Below are 22,380 nucleotides of genomic sequence, written 5' to 3' on the forward strand. Positions count from 1 at the left end.
ACTGTGTGTCGGTTGTAAAAGGGCTCCCCCTATGGTCAACATATGAAATAACGTGTGTAAACATTTGAAATGCACCCCTTTTTGGCCAAAATTAATCAAATAAATATATGTAGAGACATACTGTAATAACTTGAAGTAAATAATGAAGATTAAAAAGCAATTACAAACAGAAAATTCTGAAAACATTTTTAAGAAAATAACTAAAAGCAGTCTTTTTCTCACAATTTGTCGACTTTTTTCTTATAAAATTTAAAACTATTTCCCACATTATTTCTTTTTCAGGAATATTGCATTATTTTCTTGTAAAATTATTACTTTTTTATGTAAAGTTATTACTTTACATAAAAAAGTGACATTTTGTCATATAAAATTCTGACTTTTATCACAACATTGGCAATGAGTTTGTTGTTGCTGCAAAATTGTGACATTTTTTGGAGTAAAATGATGACTTTTATCAAAATTTTTGCCCATCAAAATTCCAATGTTTATTATAATTATGCTAAAATTTTAAAGTTTTCTTCTAAAATTGTGACTTCTGTCGAATAAAATGACAACTCTTTTCATAAAATTCCCCAAATTTAAAGCTTTCTTTGTAAAATTGCGACTGTTATTGAGTACATTTCCAAGGTTTATCATAACATTAAGCAAGTGTTCGGTTTTTCTTGTAAAAGTTTGGACTTGCGTTAAGTAAAATTCTGACTTCTATGATAATACTGCCAAAATTCTAAGTTTTTCTTGTGAAATTGTGACCTTTTTTTTGTGAAATTCAGACTCTTTTTTCACAACAAGCATTTTTAGGGTCCGCCATATAGGACCCTATTGAAACTGCTGTGTTTTATTATTATTCCGCACATACGCGCTGTAATTTGACCCCCTTAACATGCTTCAAAACTCACCAAATTTGACACACACGGCGGTATAGCAAACCTTCCCAACATATTAAGCAACCAATCCCCCAAAATTAAAATTGCGCTCTAGCGCCCCCTAGGAAAAAATTACAGACAAAACTGCATGTAACTTCTGTTAGGAATGTCATAGCGACATGAAACAAAAACTCCTATGTAGGTCTGACTTAGACCCAATTTTCATACAGTCACTTCTTTCAAGAAAAGATCTACAGGAAGTTGGCAAAAACCCCTTCGAAATAAAATTTTCGCAAAAAATGCAATTTTTGCCTCTTTGCGCTGTAATTTGACCCCTTTAAAATGCTTCAAAAGTCACCAAACTTGGCGCACACATAAGGACTGGAGAATATTGCGATCTAATGAAAAAACCAAACGCCAAAACTCTAAATTGCGCTCTAGCGCTATTTTTGAATAAAACACTGAAAAAACTGCTCCTAGGAAGAAAACACAGACAAAATTGCTTGTAACTTCTGGTAAGAATGTCAAAGAGACATGAAACAAAAACCTCTATGTAGGTCTCGCTTAGACCTACATTTCATAGATTGACAACCCCCAACAAAAATCAACAGGAAGTTTGCAATCCCCCCTTCAAAACAAAAGTTTTGTAAAAAACGGTCACCTTTCTTCAAACATTATCTCCTCTGAGTGCGTTTCTTGTTTTGGCTTCAAACTCGCACAGGAGAGAGATTGAATCCTTCTGATTAAAAGTGTAGAACAGAGTTTTGATAAGTTCTCAGGTTTTGATTTTACGTGCCTTCAAAGAACCCCTGTGCAAAGTCTCCTAAAAAATGTCATTTTTGCCTCTTTGAGTTGTTATTTGACCCCCTTAAAATGCTTCTAAACTCACCAAACTTGACACACACATCAGGTCTGGCAAAAATTGCGATCTGATGAAAAAACCTAACCTCAAAACTCAAAATTGCGCTCTACCGCCCCCCTTGGAATACAACACGGACAAACTGCTCCTCGGAAGAAAACACAGACAAAACTGCTTGTAACTTCCGGTAGGAATGTCAGAGAGACATGAAACAAAAAACACTATGTAGGTCTCACTTAGACCTACATTTTAATAATCAACAGACTTTAGCAAAAATCAACAGGAAGTTTGATATTTTCACTTCAATACAACAACTGCATTACTTCCACAATGCATTAGATTCTCAAAATAGTGGCTCCAAGGCGTCTTCTAACGCTTATCCGGCCGTGGGTCTCGGGGGCAGCAGCCAAAGGCGGACACGACCAATGCTGCTTGCAGCTTTAATTTACATTTACATTTTGTTTGTATATATTATTCATGTTCAAAATACAAATCTTTATATATCTAGAAAGGGTGGTCCTAAGAAGATAGGCATTTTTCTCAGGTCTCTAGAAGGTGAAAAATACACAAATGTGTGTGTGTGTGTGTGTGTGTGTGTGTGTGTGTGTGTGTGTGTGTGTGCGTGTGTGTGTGGCTTCCATCTTACAGAATGAGGGGGCAAAATAAACTGGGTATTATCAATCTCGACCCTCAGATATAGAAAATATAAAAAATAGAGGTCCGCAGTCGCTCACCTTGCAGATGCTCACAAACGGGATTGAAGTATTCGCTTGACTGTTCCCAAAAAAAGGATTAAGTCAAACCAAACAAGAGATGAATTTCCAGCACAGTTCCCACCTTATGTGTTTGTGCTGGCGGCAGACAACTGGCACATTATTGACGGTGGTCAAACACAGATGTTCAAACCGGGACGAAGGTGTTCTGCTGGCTTGGTGGTCCTCCATGGTATAGCAGACGCAGCAAACAATATGCATCCCGCAGGACATAATGTCATCCACTCTGTGTGTCCTTTGCTTTGGCTAAATAGCCATTTATCTGTGATGGAACTGCATGCAAGGTCATTGAAGAAAAAGCCAGGAGATGAAGCACACAGCAGGTAGTAGTCCCCTTCCAAATATTACACTATCTATATTTGTATTTATTAACCAGGGGTTATCGAGGGGTAACTTTAAAGAGTCATCTATGCATTCTTTGATTGTTTGATTGAAACTTTTATTACAAACCACATTTCCATACGAGTTGGGAGTTATGAGTTATTCTTGTTTTATGTAGAGCTTCAGTCCTTCAACAGTCCGGAGTCTCCGCTGTCGTATTTTACGCTTCATAATGCGCCACACATTTTCCATGGGAGACATGTCTGGACTGCAGGCGGGCCAGGAAAGTACCCGCACTCTTTTTTTACGAAGCCACGCTGTTGTAACACGTGCTGAATGTGGCTTGGCATTGTCTTGCTGAAATAAGCAGGGGCGTCCATGGAAAAGACAGCGCTTAAATAGCAGCATATGTTGTTCAAAAACCTGTATGTACCTTTCAGCATTAATGGTGCCTTCACAGATGTGTAAGTTACCCATGCCTTGGGCACTAATACACCCCCATACCATCACAGATGCTGGCTTTTCAACTTTGCGTCGATAACAGTCTGGATGGTTTGCTTCCTCTTTGGTCCGGATGACACGATGTCAAATATTTTCAAAAAACAATTTGAAATGTGGGCTCGTCAGACCTCAGAACACTTTTTCACTCTGCATCAGTCCATCTTAGATGATCTCAGGCCCAGGGAAGCCGGCGGCGTTTCTGGATGTTGTTGATAAATGGCTTTGGCTTTGCATAATAGAGCTTTAACTTGCACTTACAGATGTAGCGACCAACTGTATTTAGTGACGGTGGTTTTCTGAAGGTTTCCTGAGCCCATGTGGTGATATCCTCTGGAGATTGATGTCGGTTTTTGATACAGTGCCATCTGAGGGATGGAAGGTCACGGTCATTCAATGTTGGGTTCCGGCCATGCCGCTTACTTGGAGTGATTTTTCCAGATTCTCTGAACCTTTTGATGATATAATGGACCGTAGATGTTGAAATCCCTAAATTTCTTGTAATGGCACTTTGAGAAAGGTTGTTCTTAAACTGTTTGACTATTTGCTCACGCAGTTGTGGACAAAGGGGTGTACCTCGCCCCATCCTTGTTTGTGAAAGACAGAGCATTTTTTGGGAAGCTGTTTTTATACCCAATCATGGCACCCACCTGTTCCTAATTAGCCTGCACACCTGTGGGATATTTCAAATAAGTGTTTGATGAGCATTCCTCAACTTTATTGGTGTTTATTGCCACCTTTCCCAACTTTTTTGTCACGTGTTGCTGACATCAAATTCTAAAGTAAATGATTATTTGTACAAAAAAATAATGTTTATCAGTTTGAACATCAAATATGTTGTCTTTGTAGCATATTCAACTGAATATGGGTTGAAAAGGATTTGCAAATTATTGTATTCCGTTGGGGAGTAGACGGCACAGACCACAAGGGGGCGTGGTATCTATATGATTTATTTTATGTATATATATACATATATATAAGAAACGGCAAATCAACTGGTCTAAAAGGGGGGTCTATTTGAAGGCATCTCTAACTTTTACCGGGAGGGCATTCCAGAGTACCGGTAATGTTGTGTCCAGTGAGGATTTCATGCTCTTTTCACCAGAACCTGCAAACAAATGCCTGATATCTGCATGAAAGGAGCTCCGTGCCTACAAAATGCGTCGTTAAAACTATTCGCCTTCCGGTCCTTCGGCGGTCTCATCTGCAAGCGCCCGGCGTCACCTACACCAAAACTCAAGCCGGGGGTCGACCTCGTTGGATCAATTGTAGACAAAGTTCCTGGACAACATATCGACCGTAGGACTTTGAATATGCTAAACACGTGTCTGCATGGAGCATACCTTCCCGGAATACCGGGAATGAATCTTTGCGGACGTCACGGCACTCGGTTAGAGCGCCATTAAAGCATGCAGTAACGCCGTCATCAAGTATTTAATCATGAAGGCTTCCCATCGGCAGAATGTTAAATACGTCTGTGATTAAAAATCCTCACTACTTCTATTATTGATGTTTGCTTTTGCACCAAAACGGATCTTGCCGCCAAGACGTCTAATCTCCTCGTAGCGGGGATTTTTTATTTTATTTTTTTCCCCAGAAAAGCCTCATTTGGTTTTTGAAAAGCGTAATTGGTTATAATGCCGCTGGCGTCTGTTGTTACGGAGCGAACCGAGCTCGCGTCACAAATTGTTCCACACTGACAAAGTTCGATCCTGGCAAAATCCCTGACAGATCCCCGCTGATGTCCGTCCTGCTGTCCGTGCCGCGCTTCCAGCTCCCAAAGCGCGACGCACAAAAGAAAAGTCTTCCTTTTTTTGTCTTGGCGATGCGGCAGACAGGCCAGACTCCGGCGCTCTGCAGGGGAACCCGTCCACATTTTGACCCCCGGTTGTTCTGCCAGCCTGTGGCGAGGCTGACAACCGTCGTCACGGAGCGACAAGAGAAAACGGGGCAAAAAAAAATCATAATTTAATTACCTTTTCATTCCTCCTGATGATTGGTTTTATGTTGTTTGTGCGCCTCCACGCTGAGCATCCTTCTGTCACGGAGAAGAGGTCTGTTTGATGAGCAGACGTCTCGTTTGCTGAGGGATTCCCGCCGAGGAAACTTGCCGGGATTTTTCCTTTTGATTCTTGCCAGTCTGAGTGTCAACCATTTTTTGGAATTGCAATCATTAAATCCCTGTGGTGGCTTTTTTTTGTTTTACAACAAGCACAATGCACGAGAGGGAAATTTGTACTTTGGGTTTGGGTTGCGCGATATAGATAATATACGACCTAAATGATATACAGTTGGGCCCTGATGGAGCTATAATTACTAGGGTTGTGTGGTATACTGGTATTAGTTTATGTGAGGAGGTGTGGCCTGCAAGCCTGCAGCGAGGCAGGGGCTGGCTCCGAGATGGGTGACAGGTGCGTAGATGGCCCACCTGCGTGAAGTTTTATCATCACCTGTCACTGTATAAAAAGGGCAGCAGCCGGGAAGGAGGGGGTTGGTGAAGTCGGAGCAGATGGCCGAGAATGAACCCGAGCCCGAGCGAGAGCGAGACCAAGATTAAGACGTGGAAGGCTGAAAAGCGACCGGAAGTGCAAGACGGGGGAAAAGAGGAGAGTTGTTACGGCGCACGCGCAGTCTGCTTTTCCCTCTTCTGCGGGAGCACCTAAAAGCTACGGTGTGAGCGCCGCCAGACGCGCCCACTCTCTGCCGCAGCCGGACGCAATCTGCAATCAACGTACCTGGGGGGACATTTGGAATAACCACAAAACTTCGGACTATGGGTTTCGGTTGCGCGATATAGATAATATACAACCTAAATTATATACAGTTGGGCCCCGAGAGAGCTATTAATACTAGGGTTGTATGTTATACCAGTATTAGTATATGTGAGGAGGCGTGGCCTGCAGGCCGGGCCGGCTACGAGATGGGTGACAGGTGCGTAGATGGCCCACCTGGGCGCTGTTTTAGTATCACCTGTCACTGTATAAAAGGGCAGCAGCCGGGAAGGAGGGGGGTTGGTGAAGTCAGTGCGAATGGTCAAGCGGATCCAAGCCCGAGCGGGAAAGAGAGCGGGACGGTGACGCAGAAGGCTGAAAAGCGACCGGAAGAGGGAGACGGGTAAAAGAGGCGAGTTGTTACGGCGCACGCGCAGTCTGCTTTTCCCTCTTCTGCGGGAGCACTTAGAAGCTCTGCTGTGAGTGCCGCCAGACACACCCTGGAGCTCGCCGCACAGACCACGGCCACTCTCTGCCGCAGTCGGAGGCAATCTGCAATCAACACACCTGGTTTATAAACAATGCACAAGCGAAAAATTTGGATTAACCAAACTACTTCGGACTATAGGTTTGGGTTGCGCGAAGTAGATAATATACGACCTAAATGATATACAGTTGGGTCCCGATGGAGCTATTAATATACTAGGACTGTATGGTATACCAGTATTAGAATAAGTGAGGAGGCGTGGCCTGCTTACCTGCAGCGAGACGGGCGACAGGTGCATAGATGGCCCACCTGGGCACAGTTGTCTCATCACCTGTCACTGTATAAAAGTTCTATTTTGGTTTCATCTGACCACATGACATTCTCCCAATCCTCTGCTGTATCATCCATGTATCCATTTTGGAATAAACTCAACTCGTCGTGTTTGGAGGAAGGAGAATACAGAGTTGCGTCCCAAGAACACCATACCTACTGTGAAGCATGGGGGTGGAAACATCATGCTTTGGGGCTGTTTTTCTGCTAAGGGGACAGGACGATGGATCCGTGTTAAGGAAAGAATGAATGGGGCCATGTATCGTGAGATTTGGAGCCAAAACCTCCTTCCATCAGTGAGAGCTTTGAATGGTTGACCAAATACTTATTTTACACCATAATTTACAAATAAATTCTTTAAAATTCCTACAATGTGAAATCCTGGATTTTTTTTTCACATTCTGTCTCTCACAGTTGAAGTGGAAGGGTGGAGTGCCATCTCCGGGTTGGGGAGGAGACCCTGCCCCAAGTGGATGAGTTCAAGTACCTAGGAGTCTTGTTCACGAGTGAGGGAAGAGTGGATGGTGAGATCGACAGGCGGATCGGTGCGGCGTCTTCAGTAATGCGGACGTTGTACCGATCCGTTGTGGTGAAGAAGGAGCTGAGCCGGAAGGCAAAGCTCTCAATTTACCGGTCGATCTACGTTCCCATCCTCACCTATGGTCATGAGCTTTGGGTCATGACCGAAAGGATAAGATCACGGGTACAAGCGGCCCAAATGAGTTCGGGTCTCTCCCTTAGAGATAGGGTGAGAAGCTCTGCCATCCGGGAGGAACTCAAAGTAAAGCCGCTGCTCCTCCACATGGAGAGGAGCCAGATGAGGTGGTTCGGGCATCTGGTCAGGATGCCACCCGAAAGGGCACGTCCAGCTGGTAGGAGGCCACGGGGAAGACCCAGGACACGTTGGGAAGACTATGTCTCCCGGCTGGCCTGGGAACGCCTCGGGATCCCCCGGGAAGAGCTAGACGAAGTGGCTGGGGAGAGGGAAGTCTGGGCTTCCCTGCTTAGGTTGCTGCCCCCGCGACCCGACCTCGGATAAGCGGAAGAAGATGGATGGATGGATTCTGTCCCTCACAGTTGAAGTGTACCTATGATGAAAATGACAGACCTCTGTCATCATTTGAAGTGGGAGAACTTGCACAATCGCTGGCTGACTAAATACTTTTCTGCCCCACTGTATATATATATATACATATATATATATACACAAAAAATCAGCCTCCCCGGGAGGTAGTGAACTGCAGAACACCAAAAGCGCGGCAGGTGCCTCGCTTCTAAAAGCAGCGACAGATTGTCTAAAAGGTGACCGAGAGGCATAAACAGAGTGGAAGCATGACAATCCGAAGCCCCTAATGGGCCCCCGGTGGTCTGTGCCGCGGTTGATCCTGTGCAATCAGGTGACTCGCCGGCTCGGGACGGCATGCTGTTCGACTTCAGTCGACCTCGGACGACACCCTGCGGCACTATTTTCAGCTCCATAGCAGAAAGACACGTGACCACACCTGCCGTAATCGTCCCACGTCCTGCGTTTGTGTGGCAGGTGATGAAAGTGTGCGTGTTGATGCTTGCGCCGTCCTTTTTCATGCAAACTCCTGACTTCCTGAGTGTCATTAACTGCTGCTGACGCCACAAAAAAAAACCGAAGCGACGCATAATCAGGAGGAGCTTTTGAGGAAGACGTCTCTCTTAGAAAAGGAAGGCAGGCAGTTGGTCGGCCGGGAAATCAGGGAGTCAGCTGTCTATCAGAGCCGGTATTGACCCGACTCGGCAGCTGTCAATCATCCCGCGGGTGCAATCCGTCTTTGAAAGAGAGCAGATGTCGGAAAAGAAGCCTGACCTGTCATTGGCCACTGCTGCAGGTTCCCATAGGAAATCATGGAATAAGAAATCATCTGTTCCAGGGTCAAACTGTTGCCATCCAAATATTTATTAACTGCATGCACTGGCAATGTTTTGAAGTCCATCCATTTTTTACCGCTTGGGGTCTATCTCAGCTGCATTCGGGCAGATGTGATAGGAGATGTTAGAAAAATTATGTATATATTATCACACTAACTTTAGTATGCTTCAAGTCTGTTGCTTTAGGTATTAGCTATTGTGCTCAAGTTAGACTGTTTCTATCTGTGCAAGGACGTTACTAAAACGGCCTTCTTTCATCTCCATAATATCGCTAAAATTCGCTCCATTTTGTCCACTAAAGACGCCGAGATCATTATCCATGCGTTTGTTACGTCTCGTCTCGATTACTGTAACGTATTATTTTCGGGTCTCCCCATGTCTAGCATTAAAAGATTACAGTTGGTACAAAATGCGGCTGCTAGACTTTTGACAAGAACAAGAAAGTTTGTTCATATTACGCCTGTACTGTATATACCTTTATATACATATATACATACATATATACCTATACTGTATATACCTTTATATACATATATACATACATATATACCTATACTGGCTCACCTGCACTGGCTTCCTGTGCACTTAAGATGTGACTTTAAGGTTTTACTACTTACGTATAAAATACTACACGGTCTAGCTCCATCCTATCTTGCCGATTGTATTGTACCATATGTCCCGGCAAGAAATCTGCCTTCAAAAGATTCCGGCTTATTAGTGATTCCTAGAGCCCAAAAAAAGTCTGCGGGCTATAGAGCGTTTTCCGTTCGGGCTCCAGTACTCTGGAATGCCCTCCCGGTAACAGTTCGAGATGCTACCTCAGTAGAAGCATTTAAGTCTCACCTTAAAACTCATCTGTATACTCTAGCCTTTAAATAGACCTCCTTTTTAGACCAGTTGATCTGCCGCTTCTTTTATTTCTCCTATGCCCCCCCCTCCCTTGTTGAGGGGGTCCGGTCCGATGACCATGGATGAAGTACTGGCTGTCCAGAGTCGAGACCCAGGATGGACCGCTCGCCTGTGTATCGGTTGGGGACATCTCTACGCTGCTGATCCGCCTCTGCTTGAGATGGTTTCCTGTGGACGGGACTCTCGCTGCTGTCTTGGATCCGCTTTGAACTGAACTCTCGCGGCTGTGTTGGAGCCACTATGGATTGAACTTTCACAGTATCATGTTAGACCCGCTCCACATCCATTGCTTTCGGTCCCCTAGAGGGGGGGGGGGTTGCCCACTTCCGAGGTCCTCTCCAAGGTTTCTCATAGTCCGCATTGTCACTGGCGTCCCACTGGATGTAAATTCTCCCTGCCCACTGGGTGTGAGTTTTCCTTGCCCTTTTGTGGGTTCTTCCGAGGATGTTGTAGTCGTAATGGTTTGTGCAGTCCTTTGAGACATTTGTGATTTGGGGCTATATAAATAAACATTGATTGATTGATTGAAGGACAAAACTTCTTGTCTGAGGGGTTGCCTCAGCCACAGTGGTTATCTTTGTTTTAGCCCGCTGTAACAGTCTCGGGCCGTGGGGTTATTTCAGGACCGATGGGTCACAGTCAGGCGAGTCGCCAAGTTTACAAGTTCTTCTATTTTTTTCTTACCACAATGTATTTTTCTTTCTACAAGTCTTTCTTTGCATTCGGCGTGGCGCAATGGGAAAGTGGCTGTGCGCAACCCAAGGGTCGCTGGTTCAATCCCCACCTAGTACCAACCTCGTCACGTCCGTTGTGTCCTGAGCAAGACACTTCACCCTTGCTCCTGATGGGTGCTGGTTGGCGCCTTGCATGGCAGCTCCCTCCAGCAGTGTGTGAATGGGTAAATGTGGAAGTAGTGTCAAAGTGCTTTGAGTACCTTGAAGGTAGAAAAGCGCTACACAAGTACAACCCATTTATTCCTTTGCTCTTTCAGCTCAGGCCTGCTTCTTCTTCCTGGCTTTTCAGCCGGCCGCGTCATGGTCTCTTGTGTGCTGTTCTCTGTCGCTCTTTGACCGCTCCTGTGCTGCCTCTGCTGCGGACACTCCACCTCCCTCTCTTATCTTTCCTCCTTCTCCCCTTTTATATACTGCGAGGAGATATGTAGATTGATTACTGGTGTGTGAGCCACGCACCTGATGTGGATTGCAGCGGCGATGCTTCCGGCACGCCCCACCTCTCCGTTCAGCCGCATTCCCTGCCTCCTTGCCGCCATCTTGAGCAGGGCAACAGCGTGTCCTGCCCCGCCGTCGGCCCGTCGGCGCCGCCTCTCCACACCCGCTAACAGCCAATGACTTCAAGGACCTCAACGAAGACAAGATGACAACGTGCAGACGAAGCCGAGACTTCAAGGACCTCAACGAAGATAAGGTGACAACACGCAGATGACGCGGGGAGAAGGGAAAATCACAAGGCCCCCAGCCCATTCTGTCACGTACTGTGCGTCCTGGACCCGTTTTGCATGATAAATGTGATTACTCCTTTTAGAGGCGGCCTCAGTGATGTTGACGATTGAACTCTGACTAAAAAGAGGGATGCAGGAACCTTAGAGCGTAGGGCGAGACTGTGACCAAGTGTGCAGCTCCATGCGTTCTCCTCATGAGCTAAATTGAACTCTGTCTCCGCATGGTTCCTTGCTCCTTGTCTGATTAATAGATGTCATCAGTGTTTGAACCTGACATCTGTACACCCAGGACAAGTCTCCTCCTCATAACAGGGCTAACACAGATAGACAGACAACACTCACATTCAAACTCTAGAACCAATTTTGTGTTGCCAAAAAACCTATCCCCAGGTGCATGTTTTTGGTGGTGGGAGGAAGCCCGAGATCCCGGAGGGAACCCACGCAGTCACGGGGAGAACATTCAAACTCCACACAGAAAGATCCCAAGCCCGGGATTGAACTCAGGACTGCTCAGGACTTTCGTATTGTGCGGCACATGCACTTACCTCTCTATCACCGTGCTGCCTGTTTTAAAGTCCATCCATCCATCCATCATCTTCCGCTTATCCGAGGTCGGGTCACGGGGGCAACAGCCTAAGCAGGGAAACCCAGACTTCCCTCTCCCCAGCCACTTCCTCTAGCTCTTCCCGGGGGATCCCGAGGCGTTCCCAGGCCAGCCGGGAGACATAGTCTTCCCAACGTGTCCTGGGTCTTCCCCGTGGCCTCCTACCGGTTGGACGTGCCCTAAACACCTCCCTAGGGAGGCGTTCGGGTGGCATCCTGACCAGATGCCCGAACCACCTCATCTGGCTCCTCTCCATGTGGAGGAGCAGCGGCTTTACTTTGAGTTCCTCCCGGATGGCAGAGCTTCTCACCCTATCTCTAAGGGAGAGACCCGCCACACGGTGGAGGAAACTCATTTGGGCCGCTTGTACCCGTGATCTTGTCCTTTCGGTCATGACCCAAAGCTCATGACCATAGGTGAGGATTGGAACGTAGATCGACCGGTAAATTGAGAGCTTTGCCTTCCGGCTCAGCTCCTTCTTCACCACAACGGATCGGTACAGTGTCCGCATTACTGAAGACGCTGCACCGATCCGCCTGTCGATCTCACGATCCACTCTTCCCTCACTCGTGAACAAGACTCCGAGGTACTTGAACTCCTCCTCTTGGGGCAGGGTCTCCTCCCCAATCCGGAGATAGCATTCCACCATTTTCCGGGCGAGAACCATGGACTCGGACTTGGAGGTGCTGATTCTCATTCCGGCCGCTTGTACCCGTGATCTTATCCTTTCGGTCATGACCCAAAGCTCATGACCATAGGTGAGGATGGGAACGTAGATCGACCGGTAAATTGAGAGCTTTGCCTTCCGGCTCAGCTCCTTCTTCACCACAACGGATCGGTACAACGTCCGCATTACTGAAGACGCCGCACCGTTTTAAAGTCATTTTTTTAAAATAGCATTTTAACTGTGACAATCTGTCACTTCACTTCTGGTGGCGGTTCCTTGTTTCGGTGTTTGTTTCCTGTCGGCGCTCTTAATTTTTGTTGGCAGTTAAACTCCCGGCCGAGTCATACCAAAGACTATAAAAATGGGAGCCATTACCTTCCTGCTTGGCACTCAGCATCAAGGGTTGGAATTGTGGGTTAAATCACCATAAATGATTCCCGGGCGCGGCACCGCTGCTGCCCACTGCTCCCCTCACCTCCCAGGGGGTGATCAAAGGTGATGGGTCAAATGCAGAGAATAATTTCGCCACATCTAGTATGTGAGTGACAATCATTGGTACTTTAACTGTAAGTTTAACTTTACAATACAATCAGCAAGATAGGATTGGCATGAGACCATTTAGTATTTTATACCTGAGTGGTAAAACCTCAAAGTCGCATCTTAAGTGCAGAGGAAGACAGGTGAGCCAGTATAGTATCTATCAAATGACATTTTCAAACCTTCTTGTTCTTGTCGAAAGTCCACTAGCCCCATTTTCTCCAACCATCCATCTTCTTCCGCTTATCCGAGGTCGGAAAGCCCAGACTTCCCTCTCCCCAGCTACTTTGTCCAGCTCCTCCCGGAGGATCCCGAGGCGTTCCCAGGCCAGCCGGGAGACATAGTCTTCCCAACGTGTACCCTTGACCTCTGGTTGGATGCGCCCTAAACACCTCCCTATGGAGGCTTTAGGGTGGCATCCTGACCAGTGGCCCAAACCACCTCATCCGGTTCCTTTCCATGTGGAGAAGTGGCTTTACTTTGAGGTCCCCCCGGATGGCAGAGCTTCTCACCCTATCTCTAAGGGAGAGACCTGCCACCCGACGGAGGAAACTCATTTTAGCCGCTTGTACCCGTGATCTTGTCCTATCGGTCATAACCCAAAGCTCATGACCATAGTCCCCAACCTGTATCGGTTGGGGACATCTCTACGCTGCTGATCCGCTTGAGATGGTTTCCTGTGGACGGGACTCTCGCTGCTGTCTTGGATCCGCTTCAACTGAACTCTCGCGGCTGTGTTGGAGCCACTATGGATTGAACTTTCACCCGCTCGACATCCATTGCTTTCGTTCCCCTAGAGAGGGGGGGTTGCCCACATCTGAGGTCCTCTCCAAGGTTTCTCATAGTCAGCATTGTCACTGGCGTCCCACTGGATGTGAATTCTCCCTGCCCACTGGGTGTGAGTTTTCCTTGCCCTTTTGTGGGTTCTTCCGAGGATGTTGTAGTCGTAATGATTTGTGCAGTCCTTTGAGACATTTGTGATTTGGGGCTATATAAATAAACATTGATTGATTGATTGATTGATAGTTGATCGACCGGTAAACCCACATCTGCGGTCCTCTCCAAGATTTCTCATAGTCATTCTCATTGACATCCCACTGGGTTGTGAGTTTTTCCTTACCCTCATGTGGGATCTGAACTGAGGATGTCGTCGTGGCTTGTGCAGCCGTTTGAGACACTCGTGATTAAGGGCTATATAAAAAAAACATTGATTGATTGAAAGAAAGAAAGTAAGTCAATCAATCAATCAATCAATCAATCGTTTACTTATATAGCCCTAAATCACTAGTGTCTCAAAGGGCTGCACAAACCACTACGACATCCTCGGTAGGCCCACATAAGGGCAAGGAAAACTCACACCCAGTGGGACGTCGGTGACAATAATGACTATGAGAACCTTGGAGAGGAGGAAAGCAATAGATGTCGAGCGGGTCTAACATGATACTGTGAAAGTTCAATCCATAATGGATCCAACACAGCCGCGAGAGTCCAGTCCAAAGCGGATCCAACACAGCAGCGAGAGTCCCGTTCACAGCGGACTATGTATGTGTATGTATGTATGTATGTGTATGTGTGTGTATGTATATGTATGTATGTATGTGTATGTATGTATGTATGTGTATGTGTGTGTATGTATATGTATGTATGTATGTGTATGTATGTATGTATGTGTATGTGTGTGTATGTATATGTATGTATGTATGTGTATGTATGTATGTATGTATGTATGTGTATGTATGTATGTATGTGTATGTGTGTGTATGTATGTATGTGTATGTGTGTGTATGTATATGTATGTATGTATGTATGTATGTATGTGTATGTATGTATGTATGTGTATGTGTGTGTATGTATATGTATGTATGTATGTGTATGTATGTATGTATGTGTATGTGTGTGTATGTGTGTATGTGTGTGTATGTATATGTATGTATGTATGTATGTATGTGTATGTATGTATGTATGTGTATGTGTGTGTATGTATATGTATGTATGTATGTGTATGTATGTATGTATGTGTATGTGTGTGTATGTATATGTATGTATGTATGTGTATGTATGTATGTGTATGTATGTATGTATGTGTATGTGTGTGTATGTATATGTATGTATGAATGTGTATGTATGTATGTATGTGTATGTGTGTGTATGTATGTATGTGTATGTGTGTGTATGTATATGTATGTATGTATGTATGTATGTGTATGTATGTATGTATGTGTATGTGTGTGTATGTATATGTATGTATGTATGTATGTGTATGTATGTATGTATGTGTATGTGTGTGTATGTATATGTATGTATGTATGTGTATGTGTGTATGTATGTATGTGTGTATGTATGTGTGTGTGTATGTATGTATGTATGTAAGTTCAATCCATAATGGATCCAACACAGTCGCGAGAGTCCAGACCAAAGCGGCTCCAACACAGCAGCGAGAGTCCCGTTCACAGCGGAGCCAGCAGGAAACCATCCCAAGCGGAGGCGGATCAGCAGCGCAGAGATGTCCCCAGCCGATACACAGGCGAGCAGTACATGGCCACCGGATCGGACCGGACTCCCTCCACAAAGGAGAGTGGGACATAGAAGAAAAAGAAAAGAAACGGCAGATCAACTGGTCTAAAAAGGGAGTCTATTTAAAGGCTAGAGTATACAAATGAGTTTTAAGGTGAGACTTAAATGCTTCTACTGAGGTGGCATCTCAAACTGTTACCGGGAGGGCATTCCAGAGTACTGGAGCCCGAAAGTCTTTGTTTTGTCACAACTCTGGTCAAGGCATTGCTCTGGTACCTGGACGGCGTGATTCGGTTGGTAGTGCCAGCCACTTGAGGGTTCCCGGTTCCATCCCCAGCTTCCCCCATCCTAGTCATGCCCGTTTTGCCCTTGAGCAAGACACTTCACCCTTGCTCCAGATGGGTCGTGATTAGGGCCTTGCAGGGCAGCTCCCGCCATCAGTGTGTGAATGGGTGAATGTACAAATAGTGTCAAAGCGCTTTGAGTACCTTGACGGTAGAAAAGCGCTATACAAGTATAACACATTAACCATTTACCATTTGCAAAGACATGCACCCGGGGATAAGTTGATTGGCAACAATAACTGGTCCTTAGTTTGTCTGTGTTGGCCCTGTGATGAGGTGGGGACTTGTCCTGCCTTCAGCCAGCTGGCATAGGCTCCATCCCCCACAACCCTGAAAGAGATAAGCAGTAGAAGATGGGATTATTGTGCTAAAATTCAAGAAATAGTCATTGTTGGCGAAGGTCGAGTGTGTGTTGCGTCCAAACTCTGAGTGGGTCAACAAGAAGCAGCCTGATGGGGCGTGGAGGAGATTCTGGAGGGGGCGAGGACATAAATAAGAAATAACTCTCGTGCGATTCACCACTGAGGAAGAATATGAAAAAGCAGGACACTGTCATGTCTGTGTGATCATGTTTTGTTTTTTTGGACACTCACTTCCTGTTTATGCACTTCCTTGTTTGCTTTGTGACCATGCCAACCCATTAGTTTTCACCTGTCCTCATGTCACGCACCTCTCTCACGTTTTGCACTCGCACACCTGTTTTCACTGATCATGTCAATGCTATTTAAGCCGTTCTGTTTCTGTTGTTCGTCCTGCCATCTATCACCTTCGATACCTCTACTCTTAGGGGCGGCATGGCGTAGTGGGTAGAGCGGCCGTGCCAGAAACCTGAGGGATGCAGGTTCGCTTCCCACCTGTTGACATCCAAATCGCTGCCGTTGTGTCCTTGAGCATTCATTCACCGGTGCCGCTCACACTGGTGAATGAATGATGAATGAATGATTGGTGGTGGTCGGAGGGGGCCGTAGGCGCAAACTGGCAGCCACGCTTCCGTCAGTCTACCCCAGGGCAGCTGTGGCTACTGAAGTAGCTTACCACCACCAGGTGTGAATGAATGATGGGTTCCCATTTCTCTGTGAGCGCTTTGAGTGTCTAACAATAGAAAAGCGTGATATAAATCTAATCCATTATTGTTATTATTATTATTACTACTCACGTCATGCCATGTTACCTCCACTCTGCTTCATGTCATGTTTTACAGTTCCATGCCAAGTACGTTTTTGTTTATAGTACATAGTTTCTGCCTTTGTGCAAGTCTTTGTTTTCATTAGTGAAGTTTGTTCTCCGCCATTGTGCACGCCTTTTGTTTGCTTTTTTTTTTTTTTTTTTGTATTTATAGTGTCCAAATAAAAATATGTCTTTCCCTTCATGCCATCTTCGGTCCAAGTTTTCTTGTATCTCGGGAAAACAACCACCTCATAGTCCACGCCTTGACAGATGTTGCCAGCACGAACAACAGAAACTACCTTCCTGTTTTTGCACTTCCTTGTTTGCTTTGTTACCATGCCAACCCATTAGTTTTCACCTGTCCTCATGTCACGCACCTCTCTCACGTTTTGCACTCGCACACCTGTTTTCACTGATCATGTCAATGCTATTTAAGCCGTTCTGTTTCTGTTGTTCGTCCTGGCAACATCACCTTCCACCACCATCTATCACCTTCGATACCTCTTCTCACGTCATGCCATGTTACTTCCACTCTGCTTCATGTCATGTTTTACAGTTCCATGCCAAGTACGTTTTTGTTTATAGTACATAGTTTCTGCCTTTGTGCAAGTCTTTGTTTTCATTCGTCAAGTTTGTTCTCCGCCATTGTGCACGCCTTTTGTTTGCTTTTTTTTTTTGTAGTTATAGTGTCTAAATAAAAATATGTCTTTCCCTTCATGCCATCTTCGGTCCAAGTTCACTTGCATCTCGGGAAAACAACCACCTCATAGTCCACGCCTTGACATTTTTTGTAGTGGTAGTGTCAAAATAAAAAGATGTCTTTACTTTCATGCCATCTCCGGTCCAAGTTCACTTGCATCTCGGGAAAACAACCACCTCATAGTCCACGCCTTGACAGATGTTGCCAGCACGAACAACAGAAACTACCTTCCTGTTTTTGCACTTCCTTGTTTGCTTTGTTACCATGCCAACCCATTAGTTTTCACCTGTCCTCATGTCACGCACCTCTCTCACGTTTTGCACTCGCACACCTGTTTTCACTGATCATGTCAATGCTATTTAAGCCGTTCTGTTTCTGTTGTTCGTCCTGGCAACATCACCTTCCACCACCATCTATCACCTTCGATACCTCTTCTCACGTCATGCCATGTTACCTCCACTCTGCTTCATGTCATGTTTTACAGTTCCATGCCAAGTACGTTTTTGTTTATAGTACATAGTTTCTGCCTTTGTGCAAGTCTTTGTTTTCATTAGTCAAGTTTGTTCTCCGCCATTGTGCACGCCTTTTGTTTGCTTTTTTTTTTGTTTGTAGTTATAGTGTCCAAATAAAAATATGTCTTTCCCTTCATGCCATCTCCGGTCCAAGTTCACTTGCATCTCGGGAAAACAACCACCTCATAGTCCACGCCTTGACAGATGTTGCCAGCACGAACAACAGAAACAGACCGGCTTAAATAGCATTGACATGATCAGTGAAAGCAGGTGTGCGAGTGCAAAACGTGAGACAGGTGCGTGACATGAGGACATGGGAAACCTAATGGGTAGTCATGGTAACAAAACAAACAAGGAAGTGCAAAAACAGCAACTGAGTGTCCAAAAAACAAAACATTATCACACAGACATGACTGACACTCATTATTCTCCACCTGTGCTACTTTTTTAAATGTCTCAGGAACATTACCGCAAAATTGACATCTTCTGTCATTGCAGTTTTTGAGGTACACAGAATTGGAACCAAGGGATTTTATTTCATCGTGTGGGCTTTGCTGCTTACTGATAAAAAAAAAGAGCAACCACGAAATCTGCTGACAAAAGGTGATGCTGTGTTGGCATCACATGCTTAAACATTAAAGACTTTGCTATGTTTGTTTTCATCAGGGATGTTACTGTTAGGAGAGGATGTCATAAGAGGAGCCGATGACAAGGGTGATGAATGTGGTGTGTGCTTCCCAGCACAGACGCTGGTAGTAGCCCCCCCCCCCTCCACTAGGCGGATGCCAGACACCGTCAACACTGGGCGGAGGAGTTCCGGGTTTTCGGTCGCCCCCGGGGACGGGCATTAGGGGGCCAGGAGGAGGGAAAACAACACGTCCCCTCGTCGAGTCCCAGCAGCGACATCATGGCGGGCTCCACTGGAGCCTTCGCCGGACTGGCAGTACAAGCGGGTGCTGGCAGGGAGCTGGAATCCGCCTTGGAGCAGGAACAGGTGCTGGGGGTTCAACCGGTGTTGGTCGTCGTGGCGCCGCGACCGGGGAAAAATGCGGGGCTGCGACCGGCGTGCGACGCGGTGTGGGAACCAGTGGCTGATGCGACGGCACAGGCGATTGCCGTAGAACCGGTGGAGGAGTTTGCAGAGCAACAGGCGACGGGGAAGATGGCGGTGGAATGGATTGTGAGATCGACAGGCGGACCGGTGTGGCGTCTTCAGTAATGCGGACGCTGTATCGATCCGTTGTGGTGAAGAAGGAGCTGAGCCGGAAGGCAAAGCTCCCAATTTACCGGTCAGTCTATGTTCCTATCCTAACCTATGGTCGTGAGCTTTGAGTTATAACCGAAAGGACAAGATCACGGGTACCACCCGAACGCCTCCCGAGGGAGGTGTTTCGGGCACGTCCGATCGGTAGGGGGCCACGGGGAAGACCCAGGACACGTTGGGAAGACTATGTGTACCGGCCGGCCTGGGAACGCCTCGGGATCCCCCGGGAGGAGCTGGACGAGGTGGCTGGGGAGAGGGAAGTCTGGACTTCTGTGCTTAGGCTGCTGCCCCCACGATCCGGCCTCGGATAAGTGGAAGACGATGGATGGATGATACATAGGTGTGACAACATAAGTCCTTATATGGCAATTACCGTGCAGTCCTAATTAACTTGCACATAAATGGTAAATGATAAATGGGTTGTACTTGTATAGCGCTTTTCTACCTTCAAGGTACTCAAAGCGCTTTGACACTACTTCCACATTTACCCATTCGCACACACACTCACACACTGATGGAGGGAGCTGCCATGCAAGGCGCCAACCAGCACCCATCAGGAGCAAGGGTGAAGTGTCTTGCTCAAGACACAACGGACGTGACGAGGTTGGTACTAGGTGGGATTTGAACCAGCGACCCTCGGGTTGCGCACGGCCACTCTCCCACTGCGCCACGCCGTCCCTATATGACAAGCATTTTTTTTTACCATATTCTATCATGCTCATACCCCATTTTTTTGTTGTAGCATTGTGAAGTGAAGTGAATTATATTTATATAGCACTTTTTCTCTAGTGACTTAAAGCGCTTTACATAGTGAAACCCAATATCTAAGTTACATCTAAAGCAGTGTGGGTGGCACTGGGAGCAGGTGGGTAAAGTGTCTTGCTCAAGGACACAATGGCCGTAACTAGGATGGCGAAAGCGGGGATCGAACCTGGAACACTCAAGTTGCAGGCACGGCCACTCTACCAACCGAGCTATATCGCCCCAAATCGAATTGTTTTTTTATATTCTACTAAATCAGGAACTGTGCTGTAGATGAATTGATTGTATTTGGGCAATGTATAAACAGTATGACATATATATTACATTTGAAAACAAAAAGTACCCAAATATAATTTTCACTCTTTGTTTTTTAATTTAATTTTGTCCAATTGTCCAGACTCAAGCAATCATTTGTGTTAATTCGGCCTACTGACTTTGATGGTTGAGTTTGACGGATACAATAAATCAATAAAGCACTGACGGACAGGTTCAGGAAATAGTGTTCGAATAATCATGTATATATATTATCACACAACTTTAGTATGCTTAATGTCCGTTGCTATAGTTATTAGCTATTGTGCTCAAGCTGCATTGTTTCTATCTGTGCAAGGACAACATTTCTTCTGCAGGTATTGTCTTTGTTTTTAGCCCGCTAGCAGCCAAGGACTTCATGGATCTCAACGAAGATAAGATGACAGCAGGCAGGCGAAGCAGAAACAAGGAAATCACAAGGCCCCAGCACATTCCGTCACATATTGTGCGTACTGGACCTGCTTTGCGTAATATATGTGACCACTCCTTTTTAGATGCGGCCTCAGTCATGTTGACTATGGAACTGCTGAATAAATAGTGCGTAGGGCGAGACTGTGACTGTCACAGTTTGTTTAGCAGTGGAACAAAGGGACCCAAGGATGCAGATGAATTTGAGAGTAAATAGTCTTTACTTCACAAATAAGAAAAAGTCAATACGAAAATGCTCAAACCAGAATGCAACAAAAGGCGACGGTGCGGAAAAAGAGGAACACAAAAAGGCACCGTGATAAAAGAACAAAGGCTAAACTACAAACTAAACTAAAACTAGGGTCGAAAATGCAAGACGTGCAAACTACGATATACATACCAACTGGATGGCTCAAGGAATTGACAAGTCTGAGGCAAAAATACAAAGAGACTAGGAAGAATCATCAAACACCGTCACGGAGTGGAATAGCCAAGTACCATCCAGTTGGCCAGGTGCTGCTTATATAGTGCAGGTAAAATGAGATCCAGCTGTGCACGTCTTGCAGCTCCGCCCACAGGAAATCTAAGGAAGACCAAACGTCAGAGACAAGTCTGCTGCACCAACAAGGTCAACTGAGTAAACTAACCACAAGATGGCAGCAGGTGGTGACAGTGATTGAGTGTGCAGCGCCATGCGTTCTCCTCATGAGCTAAATTGAACTCTGTCTCTGCATGGTTTCTTGCCTCTTGTCTGTTTAATAGATGTCATCAGTGTTTGAACCTGACAAATAGTTAAATAATTCACAAAATAATGAAATTCAATGATTAAACGAATAATAAATATTGAAATTGTCACACCTATGGATCATGTTTTGTTTTGTCATGTAATGTTTTTGATTTAGGACATTCAGTCACGTTTTGCACTTCCTGGTTTTGTTTGCTTCCATGCCAACTCATTAGTTTTCACCTGTCACGTCCCTGTTCTCAGCCTCACACCTGTTTTCACTAATGATCAGAACTATTTAAGTCACTCTTTTTCTTGTCTTCGTCCTGGGATCTTCTCACATGCGCACGCACCCTACCCATGCTGTACCTCCTCCAAGTCCTTGTCCATAGTTCCATAAATAAATAAATGATAAATGGGTTGTACTTGTATAGCGCTTTTCTACCTTCAAGGTACTCAAAGCGCTTTGACACTACTTCCACATTTACCCATTCACACACACATTCACACACTGATGGAGGGAGCTGCCATGCAAGGCGCTAACCAGCACCCATCAGGAGCAAGGGTGAAGTGTCTTGCTCAGGACACAACGGACGTGACGAGGTTGGTACTAGGTGGGATTTGAACCAGGGCCCCTCGGGTTGCGCACGGCCACTCTTCCACTGCGCCACGCCGTCCCCATGCCGTGTAAGTTTTTTGTAGTTATGCCATTGTGCTAGTTTTGTTTATAGTTTATAATATTCATGCCAGCGTGCT

The sequence above is a fragment of the Nerophis ophidion genome, linkage group LG14 (assembly GCF_033978795.1).
Source record: "Nerophis ophidion isolate RoL-2023_Sa linkage group LG14, RoL_Noph_v1.0, whole genome shotgun sequence".
Lineage (NCBI taxonomy): Eukaryota > Metazoa > Chordata > Actinopteri > Syngnathiformes > Syngnathidae > Nerophis > Nerophis ophidion.